This window comes from Amblyomma maculatum, chromosome 1, assembly GCF_055883805.1.
Source record: "Amblyomma maculatum isolate TAMU_Amacu chromosome 1, ASM5588380v1, whole genome shotgun sequence".
Taxonomy (NCBI): Eukaryota; Metazoa; Arthropoda; class Arachnida; order Ixodida; family Ixodidae; genus Amblyomma; species Amblyomma maculatum.
The window spans coordinates 373,101,626-373,117,486 of record NC_139344.1 but is presented as its reverse complement, the minus strand read 5'-3'; the positions used below and the strand labels follow the sequence as shown (position 1 = coordinate 373,117,486).

The 15,861-nt window shown below is 43.2% G+C and overlaps 1 protein-coding gene and 1 long non-coding RNA gene across 2 annotated transcripts in view; one reads left to right on the top strand and one right to left on the bottom strand.

Annotated features, from left to right (window-relative positions):
* Positions 1 to 15,861, bottom strand: part of LOC146208225 (uncharacterized) — a 116,639-nt gene that overhangs the window by 17,646 nt on the left and 83,132 nt on the right. The gene's annotated exons all lie outside the window — the stretch shown is intronic.
* Positions 1 to 15,861, top strand: part of LOC146208226 (flavin-containing monooxygenase 5-like) — a 70,978-nt gene that overhangs the window by 3,306 nt on the left and 51,811 nt on the right. The window lies entirely within an intron of this gene.

Here is a 15,861-nt window from a genome sequence, read left to right as displayed (position 1 = left end):
TGAAGCCTAGCAGTCGTTCATTATTACCTTTCGGGTTTTAACTAGCAATAAATTACAGGCATGAACGCCCCTCTAAGAGTTGGCCACCTTAAGAGTTAGACAAAATATCCTCAACAAAACAACAGCTATAATAATAATAATAATAATAATAATAATAATAATAATAATAATAATAATAATAATAATAATAATAATAATAATAATAATAATAATAATAATAATAATAATAATAATACACAAAAGTGACGTATTAATTTGCTCTTTGGCGTTATTTCATCAATTGGCGTTCATTGTCATCCTGTGCCGGGCTATCTCTATATGACACTGCATCACGAAGTACCCTCCCCCCCCCCCCCCCCTCATATTTTCAGCAACTTATTTTCTCGGTTCACTTAGCAGAAGTTCAAATTTACACTCGATGCTTAGGCACCTTACAGACAAACTTTAACCAAAGAAGCGATGCTGGAGACCATGGCGTGAAGTAAAAAGTTTCACAAGAAAAGGGCATGCAAGCGACAGTCATGTAGGCATCAGGCGAGCAGCCATCTGCGTCCTTCGAAGAGGGACGGGTCGCGCCATGTTACCTCATACCGGAACCACCCTCGATAGCGCTGAATTCCAAAGGAGTAGCTGCTTTTCACCACCTTCCACCAGCAAACGTAATGCGTAATGATGCTGATGACGATGATGTCTTGCGTGTCATTTGCAATGCTTGCAGCAAGATGGTCTATGCACAAGTTTGTTTCTGTTTGAGCATAACTTAAGCAAACACACATAAAGCCAGGGAAATACATTCCGAGTGAAAAAAAAAAAAAAAAGAAAATAACAGTTATGATTCCTTCCACAGGATCCTTTAAATCTCGATCTTTATTACATCTTTTTTGTTTTGTTTTGTTTTTGGCTGCTGAGAGAGGTTATTCTGGAAAAGCAGCAGACAGGTCCTGTGGACAGATCTTTAGAGCTGCATCCTGAATACGATCACAAGGGGGGAGGTCTTTGTACAAAAAATGTCATTTCGTTCTTTTTTTTATTTATTTATTTCCGGCTTGACTGCACACCTCTGCCATTAGTGCTGTTTTGAGCATGAGGCATCCGGGGTACGGCCCAAGAACGATGGTTCATAAACTTAAAGAACGCGAGGGAAGGATGCCTCGGTTCACCGCGACAATTACACCTGTCTTTCGGCTACTAGTTGTATATATGGTCATTGTGAAAGGGTAAAAACATTTTTGTCCTTGGAAGCCACGGTAGCGGTAAAATGGCCGCAAACGCTGATACGCGGTAAGTGCGCTGAAATTCTACGGTCACCCGAAAAGAACGTAAAAGAGCAAAACAGAAAAAAAATCAAAACAAAAAAGAAAGTACAGGTGAATTGGCCGGAACTAAAGCCCACTAAAGGGGCATGTTAAACGTGTTGTTGCTGTAATGTGTTTAAATGACACAAGCTGAAGACTCTTTAAACAAGGAAGGCGCGGAAACAAAGGTCGCCTTTTTTTTTTTTTTGTACTTTATGGTTTTAATACTGGTACATTTCAAACCTCACAAAATGTACAGGTCCAGTCTTTCTTTTTTATTTTTTTTTTTGGTCTTAGTTTTTATCGTTGCCTTTTCCGCTTCGCTTTGTAAAAGCGATCGGGATAAAGAAAAGAAATCAGAGACTTAGTGTGAACGATGCTCTGAGCTTGTGGCGAAACTTCTGAACGAGAGTTTCACGGAGAATGACAACGCTTATAATAGAAAACAGTTCCCGTCGTAAAAGCCCCACAATTAAAGGCCACGTAGCAAACACACGCGTCATTTGGTGGGTGTCAATGCTTTGACATCTGGATTTCTCATGTCATTTATGATGGTGAACAGCATCCAGCTTTCATACTCGAACGAGAGTACTCGCATACTCGCATTTCATACTCGCATTGCTGTGCCGCGTGAAACTGGTCACATGACATCGCTTCAGCATTGATATAATCGCCGGTTTTGCTTCATCTCTGTTCGCCTCGTTGTAAACTAGATTCAGATCATTAAACTTTTCTGTACAAGGTTTTGAAATCTGTTTGATCTTTTTTTTTTTTTCTTATTTGCTTACATGATCGGCGAAAGCACGTCATACAGTGCTTCGTTCGCGCATTTTTAGTCCAAGATGGGCTCCCGGGAGCCCCACCGCGGGTTCAAGGTGTTCGCCTAACCTAACCGGATCTATGCCCACCAAGGTCGTGCCTATGAACCCGATAAAATATTCCTCCGTGATTCTCGGAATGAGTGAGAGGTCGGCATCTTCGGTGATGTTTATTCAGTGTGGCGTCTTCAGCTTCGTTTGGTTAAAGCTCGTGAAAATGCACTGCAGTTATGTGGTACACGGGCCCGGCATATTCTGTATATGTGGTAGCTGGTAGATTCATGTCGATAAGTAAGCAAATGAAGAGTCAAATACTTCTAAAGAATAATAAGTAAACGACCAACGACCCTCTTCCGAGATCGATGGCGATGGTCGATATCCTTTCGAAGTCGTACAGTAATACTTGACGTGTCGTCTCAGATATGCTGTCTCGCGCTTCACGTCTGCTACAATGACGTCATGACTGCTATAATAACACTCAGTGGCGAGTGTATATAAGTATGGTAGACGTACTGGATTAAACGGAGGATTATCGAGAATAATTCCGTATCGTTACCGCTTTTAGGAAAACGATAATTTTTGTTTCTGAGGCTCTCTAATCCCGTTCGTTTGGCAGTAAAAGAAAAATTTATTCCTGAGATGTTCGGCGTTGAAAACAAGGTCGTTGTTTTTTTTCCTTCACACTGGATTAAAATACGGAACAATCACGATGATAACTTGTGAATAAGGGCTTCTGTGATCGGTTTTTTGGAAATTGGATGACGGGGCGTCGTGGTCTTGCCAGTTGTTTCGTGTTTACTCATGCTAAAAAGAAAGTACTTTACTGCGCAACGCAGCTGATGGCACAAATTAGGCAGCATGAAAATGAGCTCTTCGTTAACATGTTGCCAAACGGTAACTCCTGAAGTCTAAATGATGGGGATATTTCTTGTTCTTATATTTTTTATTTTTTTCTGAGCAGAGTTAATCATAAGTATGATCTGTTTGATGCTTTTTTGAGTTAGATATGCAGGAGTAAAAGTACATTTGGCCGTCTAGTACGATCTCAGTGTTCCCAGTAAGATTCTTCGTGCCCGTACAGCCGGAAACGTTTGGGGGACGAACGGCTGTGCGTCGACTGTTCCCTACTTTGGAGTGCCGCTTAATAATCTGTGAAGTTTGATGCAAAAGTAAAAGTATCTTCGGGTGTCTTATGCGACACAATGTTCCCATTTATGCTGTACGTACCTGTACAGCAAAAAAAAATTAGGGCTTGCGCCTTTTTCAAACGTCGTTTTATCAGTGACCTCGAGTCATCTGATTGGTGGAAATGCCGAAACCGGATGTCAGTTCGGTTTTCACCACTTCCAGTTCCGGCGTATTTCCACCAATCAGAGGAGGGCGGACCAATGGCAAAACAACTACACGTCTGAAAACGGCTCAAAATCGAAATGTTTCTATGGTCAGTCAGTGTGCGCTTTCGTGCGACCCTGCGCGAGAGAACGCATTTAAACCACTGTGCATTTAAACCACTGCCCATCGCGCCCTATGCGTCGCGGTGTTAAAACTGTGTTCGGTTCGGAACGGACGAGCGTCACGTCAGCTGCGTACGTACCGCTCCTCCTGCGTGAGCCGACACGTGCGTGCGCGGTCCGTTGCGGGTCACGGTCAGAGGAGGAGGATGCGAAGGGGGAAGGGGAGAAGGAAGTAGATGACTGCCGCCTCTATTAGACGCGGGGAATCCGAGTGCGAACGGCCATCGGCCTCGCCGAGTCTAGGTCGCGCGAAACTGGGCCAACACCGCCTCGCGCGGCGACGTGTGTGACGCTGTTGCTGCTTTCTTTGCTGCTTCCTCGCGTTGCCGAGACAGGGGCAGGTTGCCGCTGGGCGATGCGGTCTGGGCTGGCTGGCTGTAGCGGAGGCTGCCCGAAAATGCTCGTCCCGTGAGACCGGACGCTCGTAAGAGAAGTGCGGCCTTGTCTCGCAGAGAGATCTGAAAATACGACTGGGCGTGCAAGAGACGCAATGTGTTGAAGCCAACTGCAAGAGGGTTAGGTGCGGTAATTTAAGGTCTCCCTCTGAAAGGCACATTTAGGCTCTGTCTTCGGTGCGCTTTGTGTTCGTGCCTAGAATGGAGCGGATAATGAGCCTGTCTCGAGTTTTGTGCTCTGCCACTTTTGAAGCGGGCTCAACACTGTGCACATTGCTTTCCTTTCTGCTGCTGTCTCTTTTTTTTTTTTTCTGGCTTTCTTTGATTATTGACATTACCCAACCAGTGGGTCATGGAGAGGCCTTTTTTTTTATGACATCAGCTGCGTCCGACTTTTGCCTACTTTATGCAATGATGACAACATTGTTAGCTTCTTTTATTTCACCCCGCCGGGGTGGCGCAGTGGTTACGACGCTCGACCACTGTTCCCAAGGACGCGGGATCGAATCCCGGCCTCGGCGGCAGCTTTTCGGTGGAGGCGAAAAGCAAGGCGTCCGTGTGCTGTGCGATGTCAGTGCACGTTAAAGAACCCCAGGTGGTCGAAATTTCCGGAGTCCTCCACTACGGCGTCTCTCATAGCCTGAGTTGCTTTGGGACGTTAAACCCCACAAACCAACCAACCAGCTTCTTTTATTTCAGGGCCTTAATGCGTTGTGATACGGGCAGAAAATTGCTCCGACGATACGAGTTTGCTCCTGTGAGAATAATTAATTAATATTTCATACACTTTCTACGTATATTCAACTTCTCTACCTTACAGGGCCGCTTCGTCAGCCTCGTGCCCCGGCAGAGGGAGGACCAGAGCATATTTCTTTTTTTCCCCTCATAAAGTTGAGGTGGCTCTGAATATCGAATCGAATAGCGAATAAAGAACAGGAGCTATTCATCTTTTATATGTTTCAGCATTGGACAATACACAGCAGAACAAGGAGTCTTACAAACTCGACATTCCGTTGTCGACGGCATCCCTTCAAAGCATTATCCCGCATTTTTCTTTTTTTCTTTTTCTTTCGTGTTCGGGGTGTATGTCGTCGCTTGATTTTTTCTACTGTAGACGACAGAACGGCTCCTCACAGCCGTCCCAGTGTTACAAACATGCAGAAGGGGATTATGATATTATTAACGAAGTCATAGCGCAGTGAAGTAACGGTCTAGACAAAACGCTATGAGATGTAGCATAGTGGGGACTTACTAGCGGATACGTGTATCAGTTTACAGGATGTGCACGCGTCGTGGCAGCGACGCGGCCGAGTAGAGCCAATGCGCTTGGCGTGCGGTAATCCGGTATACGTGTATCCGCTAGCAGAGAGTAGAGCTGCCACAAGTGTCATAGCAAACTTTTCAAGTTCCTCGCCAGACGGCGCTCCCGACAACAATTGACAAACTCTAGTTAAGTATTGTGGAGACGAAGGGGGCGCTCTAGGCTTCAGTTTCAGCGCAGTTAAGTCGGGGCTGATGATTTTCAACGGCTCAACTGATCAGGGTCTTAAAATACAAGACCATGAAATACCTAGAGTAGCTGAATATAAATATCTGGGGGTATGGGTAAACGAAGGATTGGCATACATTGGAAAGCATGAGCAATCACTTAAGGCCAAAGGGAGAAGGAATGCCGGAATAATGAAGCATAAGGCATCGTGGGGATACAATAGGTATGAGGTTTTGAGGGGTATTTGGAAAGGAATTATGGTGCCCGGACTTACTTTCGGAAATGCGGTTTTATGCCTAAAATCAGAGGTACAGTCGACATTAGAAATAAATCAGAGATCCGTTGGACGATTAGCACTAGGTGCCCACGGCAAAACTACAAATGAGGCGGTACAGGGAGATATGGGCTGGGCATCTTTCGAAGTACGGGAAGCTCAGAGTAAAATATTATATGAGGAACGCCTGAGGAAATTGGACAGTAACAGATGGGCAGCTAAAGTATTTAAATACCTGTACTTAAAAAGCGTGGACTCACAATGGAGAAAAAGAACTAGGAAACTAACTAGTAAGTATGCTAGTCACAAGGACGGAGAAATAAAGAGCATTAAGCAACAGGTGAAAAACACAGAACGTGAAAATTTGATAAATTCGATGGAAAAGAAACAGAGTGTGGAATTATACCGTAAGTGGAAAATGCAGATCAGGAAGGAAGATTTCTTTGATAACTCAAGAGGCAGTGCCCTACTTTTTGAAGCTAGATCAGGGTGCCTTAGAACACGCAGCTACAAAAAGAAATTTAACAATGGAGATGACCCATGTGCTATATGTGGAAACTCCAGTGAAACAATTGACCATATAATACTCGAATGTAATGGTATCCGTCCGGAAGTTGATGCAGACGCAATCACTGTTCCTGAAGCTCTGGGCTTTAGAGATACCAGCGGCCGGGTGAATAAACCGGCGGTGGAAACTAGCAAAAAACGACTGGAAGATTGGTGGCTTAAAAGCAGAGAAGTGACATAATGTTAGTAATGTAGGAACAAAAATTTAATAAATAGAATGATGGTTTAGTTAACTATTCTGAATCAATAATTAAGATATATGGAGAAAAATGAGCATGATAGCTACTGCTACCACCCCGTTTCAAAGGGGACGCTCCTATATTCCTTCCTTCCTTCCTCCGACCATATTATACTCGAATGTAATGGTATCCATCCGGAAGTCTCTTCCTGAAGCTCTGGGGTTTAAAGATACTGGTGGCAGGTTCAATGAACCTGCAGTGGAAGCTAGCAAGAAACGATTGGAAGACTGGTGGCTTAAAAGCAGAAAAGTGACATAATGTTGGTAATGTAGAAACAAAAATTCAATAAATAGAATGATGGTATAGTTAACCAATCTAAAACAATAATTAAGTTATAGGAGGGAAAATGAGCATGATAGCAATTGCTACCTCCCTGTTTCAAAGGGGATGCTCCTATATTCCATCCATCCATCGTGAAAATACAATCAGGGCAAAATGGCGAAAAGATGCCGCGATAATGAAGCACGGAGCAATTGTGATGGTAAACAGGTATGAAAAAAAAAAAAAAGCGATCACAGGGCTTACTTTTGAAAATGCAGTTTAGTGCTCAAGGGAAGAAGCTCAGTCGTGGTTACAGTAAACCACACATCTCTTAGCCGATTAACATTAAATTTCAGCCGCTCCTTCACTCTACCAAAGCGCTTGCTTCAGTCCAACGCATTGCCCGCTTTCGCATGTCCATTACCCATTAGTAATTTCGCTTAAAATGTACCCAAGTAATGAATGCTTAAGTTTGTATCCTGGGCATCCTTCACATATTTTCTTTGTAAATGTGACGAATTAAAGTTTTCAGTGACGTTCAAACGTTGCCGTTAAACGAACTAAACCTGAGCAGGGGTAACCTATTGCACAACTCGCGATCATGCTTACGCAGAATGAGATTAGCGATGCAACGGATGCCCTACAAAGACAGGACATCCTGATTAGTGCCCACTTCTCTTATCTGTAGGTCAGTCTTTAATAATTGTGTTTCCAAATCGCAGCGGAGGCTTTGTGTCCACCTCCAGTGTCCTCCACAAAGCATGCCGCGGTAGTGATTTCGCCTCGTCCGTGCTCTGGCAGAGGGCGGGGTTTACAAGGCAAGCGGAGGCCATTTATTTGTTCGCGTGTGTCGTCTCCACATGCATAGACAACCCGACCACTCCAAGCAAACCGACGAGCATGTATGTTAATTTTTTTTTTCTTATCAAGAAACTTAAGAGCGAACGCGTGACGGTCCCCGCTCCTGCAAAGAAGTAGCGCAAAAGCAAGTGAAAAATGAAAAGAGTATTCTCTGACTGAATTTCCATTGAATACAGTTCTTTCCTCCTCCTCCTTCATAGTCCACAGCCCCACAATGGAAGTCAAAGACGTGCAATGTTGTCTAAAGACGTGCACAGGGCGCATTTGAGTGACAAAGTGCACGCAAGAGTACGGAGGAAGCTGGGAATGTCTCTAGATCAAATATACAAAAAAAAAAAAAAAAAAAAGAAGGCGCATTTTTCAATGGCAGCTGGCGCTTTGTATTGCGTGTACGAATGTCCCGCAGTGCGTCACAAATGGCGACGTAGCTGGCGTCTTTGTTTGCAAACATTAAAAAAAAAATGGGGGGGGGGGGGGGGGGGGACGGCCCAGAAAGAGGCTCGCGTGAGATCCAGACAGAACCGGATGTTTGATCTCGTCTGGGCGCCGCTCTTGGCCCTGCCTATATAGTCCGTAGGACAAATAATATGAATGTTCGTCACAGTCAAGTTAGGCTGTGTGCGAGGGGCCTGTCATTTGGTGCGGACGGAAATGTGCTTCCAACTCAGTGCAGTACGCGGGTACCGCGTCCTGCCACACCCCTTTGAGGCCACGGTCACTCCGATATCCGTCTTTTTGCGTGCCCGATGGCAGCGCGTCGAGACACATGGATGGAATCAGCCATTGTGCACGAGCCCCACGCATGATTGTCCCTTTGATTCGATTGGAGGTCGCCTTTGATTATCGATGTACCCCCAATGTTTTGGCCGACACGCATTGACTGGGCCCTTCAAGGTCACGTTTTCTTCAAGCTCTTTCATGCCCATAATGTCTTTTTTGTATTGTTTACTCCGACATGGGAAGTAATAGTCGTGTCGACTACGAGTAGGTGGATCACCAGCGTGCGTCAGTGCTTAACCTTTGCGTATGCCTGTTTATTCATAAGTTTTGTAATCATGCTATTCTTAGAACAAAACTTGAACATTACAGTTTCCGAGAAAAAGCTGCACGTCTCGTTGAGTCCTACTTGCGGCACAGAACGAAAATAGTAAATATCGGTGATTCATTTTCTGATCCCTTGAGGGCTTCTTGTGGGGTACCGCAAGGAAGCATTCTCGGACCCTTCCTTTTCAATATGTATATTAACGACATCATAACCATTGCACCCGCCGCCACAAATATTATCTATGCTGATGACATCAGCATTTGGGGGGAGGGGGAGGGGGGACACGATTGAGGAATTAACGAACGACGCAAACAATAACGAATGACGCAAGTCTCTCATAGCCTGAGTCGCTTTGGGACGTTAAACCCCACAAACCAACTCAGCAAACAATATGCTGCAGAGACTGAATCTCTGGGCACAACAAAATGGTTTAAAAATTAACACAAGTAAAACAAAAGCAATAATATTTCGAAGCCAAAGCAGAAATACTACTCTGGAACAACCAATATTATTTAATTCCACTACTATTGATATTGTATCGAGCTTTAAGACCCTAGGTGTTACCTTCCAAGATAGGTTGTCTTGGGATGTACATACACTAATATAGCGGCCAAATTATCTCAGGTAATCGATGTAGTTTACCGAAACCGCCAAATACTGCCATGAACTGTTATGCTACTTATATACAACACCCTCTTTTCTTCCAGGCTTAACTACTGTATTTTAGTATGAGCATCTACAACTCAGCAGAATATAGATAAATTACATGGCCTAGGCCCGTATTCCGAGTTTGCGTCGTTATCGAAAGTGTCGCTATCTCTCCGACCCCGAGTCATCTGATTGGTGGAAAAGCTGGAACATGATGTTGCCACTTTCTCCCGGTTCTGTAGCGGCAACACTCGATTCCGGCGTTTCGGCCAATCAGATGACTCGAGGTCACGTGAGATAGCGACACTTCGATAACGACGCAAACTCGCAGTACGGGCCCTAGAGAAAGGTTCTTACGAATTATTGAAAATGTTCCATGCTATTTCCATACACATCACGTGTTCGCGAAGTATAATGTGTTGCGGATAAATGAACTATATAACTACCGACTGTGTAAATCATATAAGCAGGTAGTATATAACGGTTCTATGTTTTTGAAAGAATTGGGAAAATTAGAAAGAACTACTTCAGTTTACACAACACGATATACGGAGTTCTGGAAAGTGAAAACATACAGGACTACATATACGGGCAACAAATACTGCCAAACCTAGATTATTAAACTGTTTTGAGCGTCACAATATTTATAGACCTTATGAAACATTCCTTTAAAGCTCTGCGTAGCCTTTTCGAATCTGATTCCATACCACTGTTTAATTAAGCGCCGTTGTTCGGCTTGACTATTTCTGTAATTTGTAACTCGATGTTTTAAATCATGTGTATAAAATTAACAATGCTGTGCGGCATCATGATGTTACATTCCTTTATTTTGTGCTATAATTGTCATGAAATCAGCTTCCTTATAGTGTCAATGTTCTGCAATTGTTTTTATCTCTTTTTTAAGTGTATATATAACCCATTTTAATGTTGTAACCAAAGTATATGTTGTACAGACGCCAAGTCGATGACTGTGCTCCTCAAATGCCAAGCCGGTGGCGTGAGGCTTTGTCAAGCTGCCCTTATGGCAGCTTTTTCTTCACGCCACCTGTACGTGATGCAAATAAACTTCAATTCAATTCACTATCGAGTTTCATAACATTCTAATGGTGCGGAAACATTAAAGCTGCAAATTTCGTGAACAATTGTTCACGACATTTGCAGCTTTACATCATCTATCAATAATTCAGAGCAAAATATTCCTATACACCCAAGATTTTCTGCACGTGTTCCGTAATATAAATACAGCTGACCACGACCCCCAGGCAAGTGTAACTGGACTACGCGTTATAATGAGCAGAAATTATGCCGATCAATAGACATTTCTAAGCACAAGTGACACAAAAATGGTTGTGCTACAGGCATTTTGGCAAATACTGAGGTCTAAGACATATGCCATACAACTCATTCGAGCCTTTATTTTGCTCAAGAAACCATATTCAACTCTCCACTGCATATAGTTTCGTTTTTTATTGGGTTTAAAGTGCAAAGGGTGCTCATGCTATTAAGGACACGTGCAATACACAAGCGTTTCGCCTCCATCTAAACGCGGCCACCGCGGCCAAGGTCTAAACCCGGGTTACCCGGCTCTGCAGTCGAGCGCCCTTGCCAGTGGGCCACCGCGGCGAGGAGGGCACGGAGTAGATACTTCATGATCAGCTGTGTGTGATCCGCTAGCGGTCGGCAGATAGCTACACATATTTCGACACCATGGCGTTAAAAGCAAAACTCACGAGCATGCACCTGGAAGGTACGTAACATGGCTGGGCAAGGCATTTACAAAGGTTATATTAGCTTATAGAACCAGGGCGAACTTAGACTTAAATCAATCAAATGATCAGCAGGATTTCGTAAAGGCTACTCGACAATGAACCATGGTCACATTATTGGCTAGGTGACAGAAAAATGCTGGGGATATAGCCAACCCCAGTGAATCGCGTTAATAGAGTGCGAAAAATAATTTGACTCAGTTGTAACCCCGCCAGTCACAAGGGCACCGCGAAATCAGGGTGTAGATGTGCCGTATAGTGAAAGTCCTGGAATAAATCCATAGTGGCTGCACAGCAATCATAGTTCCGCGTAAAGTAATGGGAGTCCCCAGAAGAAGCGTGCTGTAGGCACGGAGACACGATCCCGCCGTTACTACATAAACACAGCTTGCTTAGAAGTATACAGATACTTAAAATGGGAGCAATTAGGGATAAGGGCTGATGAGTAATTTGCGATTAGTTTATAACAATGCGCTGTTAAGAAACGCAAATGATGATTCTAAAAGATTCTTTTTTTTTTTTCTTTAATGGCGACGGATGAATCAGAGCGATAGGTCTAAAATAATGTGCACAAGACTAAAGTAATGGTAACAGGTAGTCAGAAGGTAACAGCAATTCACGACAGGTAGCGAGGCGTATTCCCTTACCACTGCCATGGAAGTGTTAAGGGAATACGTCTACTTAGGACAGGTAGTCATTGCAGACCCAGACCACGAGGGTGAACTAAGTAGATTGCGATGGAGCATTTGGCAAGTTTACTCAGACAGTGAATGACAGTTTACCTGTATCCCTCAAGAGGAAAGTATATAACAGCTGAATCTTGCCGGCATTTATTTATTTATTTATTTATTTATTTATTTATTTATTTATTTATTTATTTATTTATTTATTTATTTATTTATTTATTTATTTATTTATTTATTTATTTATTTATTTATTTATTTATTTATTTATTTATTTATTTATTTATTTATTTATTTATTTATTTATTTATTTATTTATTTATTTATTTATTTATTTATTTATTTATTTATTTATTTATTTATTTATTTATTTATTTATTTATTTATTTATTTATTTATTTATTTATTTATTTATTTATTTATTTATTTATAGGTACTGCGATCTGGTACAGATCATAGCAGGGTGGGAAAAACAAAAAGAAATACAAGCATATAAACGCACTCAAATTCATAAAATTTGCAGGCACTTTTCAAACATTAGTAAAGAACTTTGAGTTACAGTATCGCTATTAAGTTTATTCCATTCCGTAATTGTCCTCGGAAAGAAAGAATATTTAAAACAGTTATTTCGCGCGTTCACAGGGGTTATTGTTAGTGCATGCCTTTGTCTCGTATCATAACCTGAAGAGTAAGTAATATAATTGGAAGTGTTAATATTATAATGACCTTTTACGAGCTGGAAAAGAAACTTTAATCGGCAGATACGATTGCGCTCAGTCACAGAAGGTAATCCACTACGCTTCACAAGCTCGCTGACAGACGCACGGCCATATGAATTAAATACAAACCTAACCACCTTATGCTGTATGCGCTCAAGTTTATGAATGTTAGTTAAGGTGAAAGGGTCCCATATAATTACGGCATATTCTAACAGTGGACGGATGAGTGAGTTGTAAGCTAATAGGCGGACACTGGGCGGAGATGTCTTCAGTGAGCGCCTCAAGAAAAAAAGTTTGCGCAGTGAATTAGCTACAACCGCATCTATGTGTTTTGTCCATGAAAGGTTGTTAGTAATCCATAAGCCCAAATATTTATATTCTGTTACCTCCAATAATGATGTGTTTCATTTCATAATTCATCTACGAAGCGGAGAAGTGGAGGCTAGTTAAAAGGGGTCTACTTAAATTGAGGGCTATTGTGAGACTGATTTAGACTGATTTATTTATAGGAAGGGAAAGGCACGGTAACTGTCTCACTTGTTTTCTGTGGACACCGCAACCGCGCCGTAAGGGAAGGGAGGAAGGCGGGAGTGAAAGTGGAAAGAGAGAAAGAGGAGCCGTAGTGGAGGGCTACGGAGTAATTTAGACCACCTGGGGATCTTTAACGTGCGCCTACATCGCACAGCACACGACGCCTCTTCGTTTCGCCTCCATCGAAACGCAGCCGCCGAGGTCGGGTTCGAACCCGGGTATTCCGGACAGTAGTCGGGCGTCTTAGCACTGCACCACCCCGGCGGGGCCCAACCGAGCGCTTTACCACTGTGCCATGCGCCGGATCATGAAACCCTCTTCTTAACTCCGCTTGTCTTTCATGAGCCAATGGCTTGGCTCCACATTTGAATTATCAAATACTAAAATATTTAAGGCAGTCAATTAGGGTGACGTCAAGATGTATCAAATACTAAACATTTAATTAAATCAGTCACTTAAGCTGACGTCACGCAACCTGAAGTCGAGCCGAAAAAAGGACCTAGGAAGGAATCACCGCGCAATAATTGAAAGTACCAAACTAAAATAGTTAAGTAAGTCAATTAGGGTGACGCCAAGGATGTGGCGTCACGGAACCGGCAGTAGAGCCGAAAAAGGGCACAGGAAGGGATTGGCTCACAATTTGAAAGTACCATAGACTAAAATGTATAAAAAAAGAAGTGAATTAAGCAACTAGAAGCAACCACAAGCAACCAACAGCAGCATCCGTTTCGCATTACTCCAATGCAGATTCTGCAGTGCTCTTTAATTTTTTTCTCTCTCTACCGGTTCTCAGTAGTCTGTAGTTCTGTAGTGCTTTTCACTGGGGAACTATACAAAATTCGGATGCTACAACAGAAATTTATGTTGGCCCAACAAACGCGCGGTCAAGAAAACACACAAAAAAAATTGTTGTGACTGCAAAAAAAAAAAAAATGTGTGCTGCTGCTTTTACTTTTTCTTTGTCAAATTTCGGCAGGCCTCACCGCACCGTATTCCGTAGACACGGAAAGCTCATCGTGGGTCCTTCCTTGACTTTCTTGATCCCGCGAACCTGTTCTCATTTATAGAATCGCTTTTGTGCCTTGGGCCAATATGCAATGAAAAACGTTTTCTAGCGCAAGTAAGTGGCTCACTCGCGCATCCATTACCTCTGTTTACGATCATGGCCGCCGAGAAAATAATATGAGATGTCCTCCTATACGAACTCATCGGTTACATCGGAGCCCCAGTTCGACAGCGTCTAATCCAGCGATCGGGTGTTCGCATGGGTTCTTCAGTCCGCGTATAAAAAGCACCGGACATAACGAATTCGCATCCGCGTTCGGTGTCATGGTCTCTGTGAAGCACCGAGATGCGCAGACTCCGTAAACGGTCTGACAGATTGCGCATACTAGGTCAGGGCTTGGAGACACTGGTCGTCGGCTCGAGCAAAGAAGTTTCGCGATGTCCTCTGCAGTGATGGTGAATATGGGCCACGTGCCTAGGGCAGCTAACCATTTAAGTCGATCCGACTTTTGGGTCACTAAGGAAACACGAGTGGCTGGGACGTAGATAAGGCACCTTGATGTAGTACGCAAGAAAATCGAAAGAACACGCTTGAAAAGCAGGAATTCGCCAGTACACAGTCTCTGGTTATTCAACACGGATACCACATTTCACACATGAATGTGGCGTTTCGCAGGCGACTACGGAAGGTCGTGGGTTCGAATGTTCAGTAATTAGCGTTGTGAATGACTTAAGGATGTATGTGCTGCGTTTACACCCATATGCATTCGCTTAGTCGCTATGAGCAACCTGTAGCGAAGCATCGTGAGATCGCGTGTCGTGATTGTGTTCGGACTAACCAGTGATTCACGTTCTGCAAATTCAGCATGGCGTATTGAAAAGAAGTCATGGGCGTCACTCCTTTCTCACGAGTAAGCGTAACGCGAAGCATCTAGTGTTACGCTAATGAAAACCGGCGGGGCAGGAACAACAAACGGGGCCATAACAACAGTTAGAAGTTGGACTTCTCGATTTATATGCGAACCTAAGAGCACCAATAGAAGTACGCCAATCTAATCTTTTTTGCTTGGAATTTGGTTTTAACCGGGAAAGGTCAGTACTTTCCGCACGGATGGCACAATTACCTGCATATTTATTGCCTGTCATATATATATATATATATATATATATATATATATATATCAGAAAGAGTTGATGAAAACTGATTAATAATGTAAAATGAATCACCGAGAGTTTAAAAACATAACGGTTGATTTTTTTCGACGTTTTTTTTTTAAAGGGGGGGGGGGGGGGGATGAAAAGAAGGAAAGGAAAAGATAAAAAAGAAAAGGAAGGGGAGGGGGAGGTTGAGCATTCTACAAAGAAGGAAGAACGGATGTGCCATTTGTGAGCAACCACGGAGCGACCGCGCCGCCGCCGGCCCCGTCACCGGTGTCGCGGCGTGAAGAGGAAAGCACAAAGGGTAAAAGCATCCAAAGTGGCTCCAGACGCCGCCACACGTGACGCACGAATCAGGGGTGGTACACAGATTAAAACCACGCGGTAAGGATCGTTATACGAGGAAACGTCAGGGCAAAATACACCGATAAGTGAGCATATGCCACTGTTACAGCAACTGAGCTATTACTAACAGAAGCCACGCTAGAAAGGCTTGGAAGAGGAGAAATGCAAAGCAAGCTCTAGAGGATTGTAAAGTGCCTCATAAAAAATAATAACAAAGACTTGGATAATAATGGACAAGATACAATTAA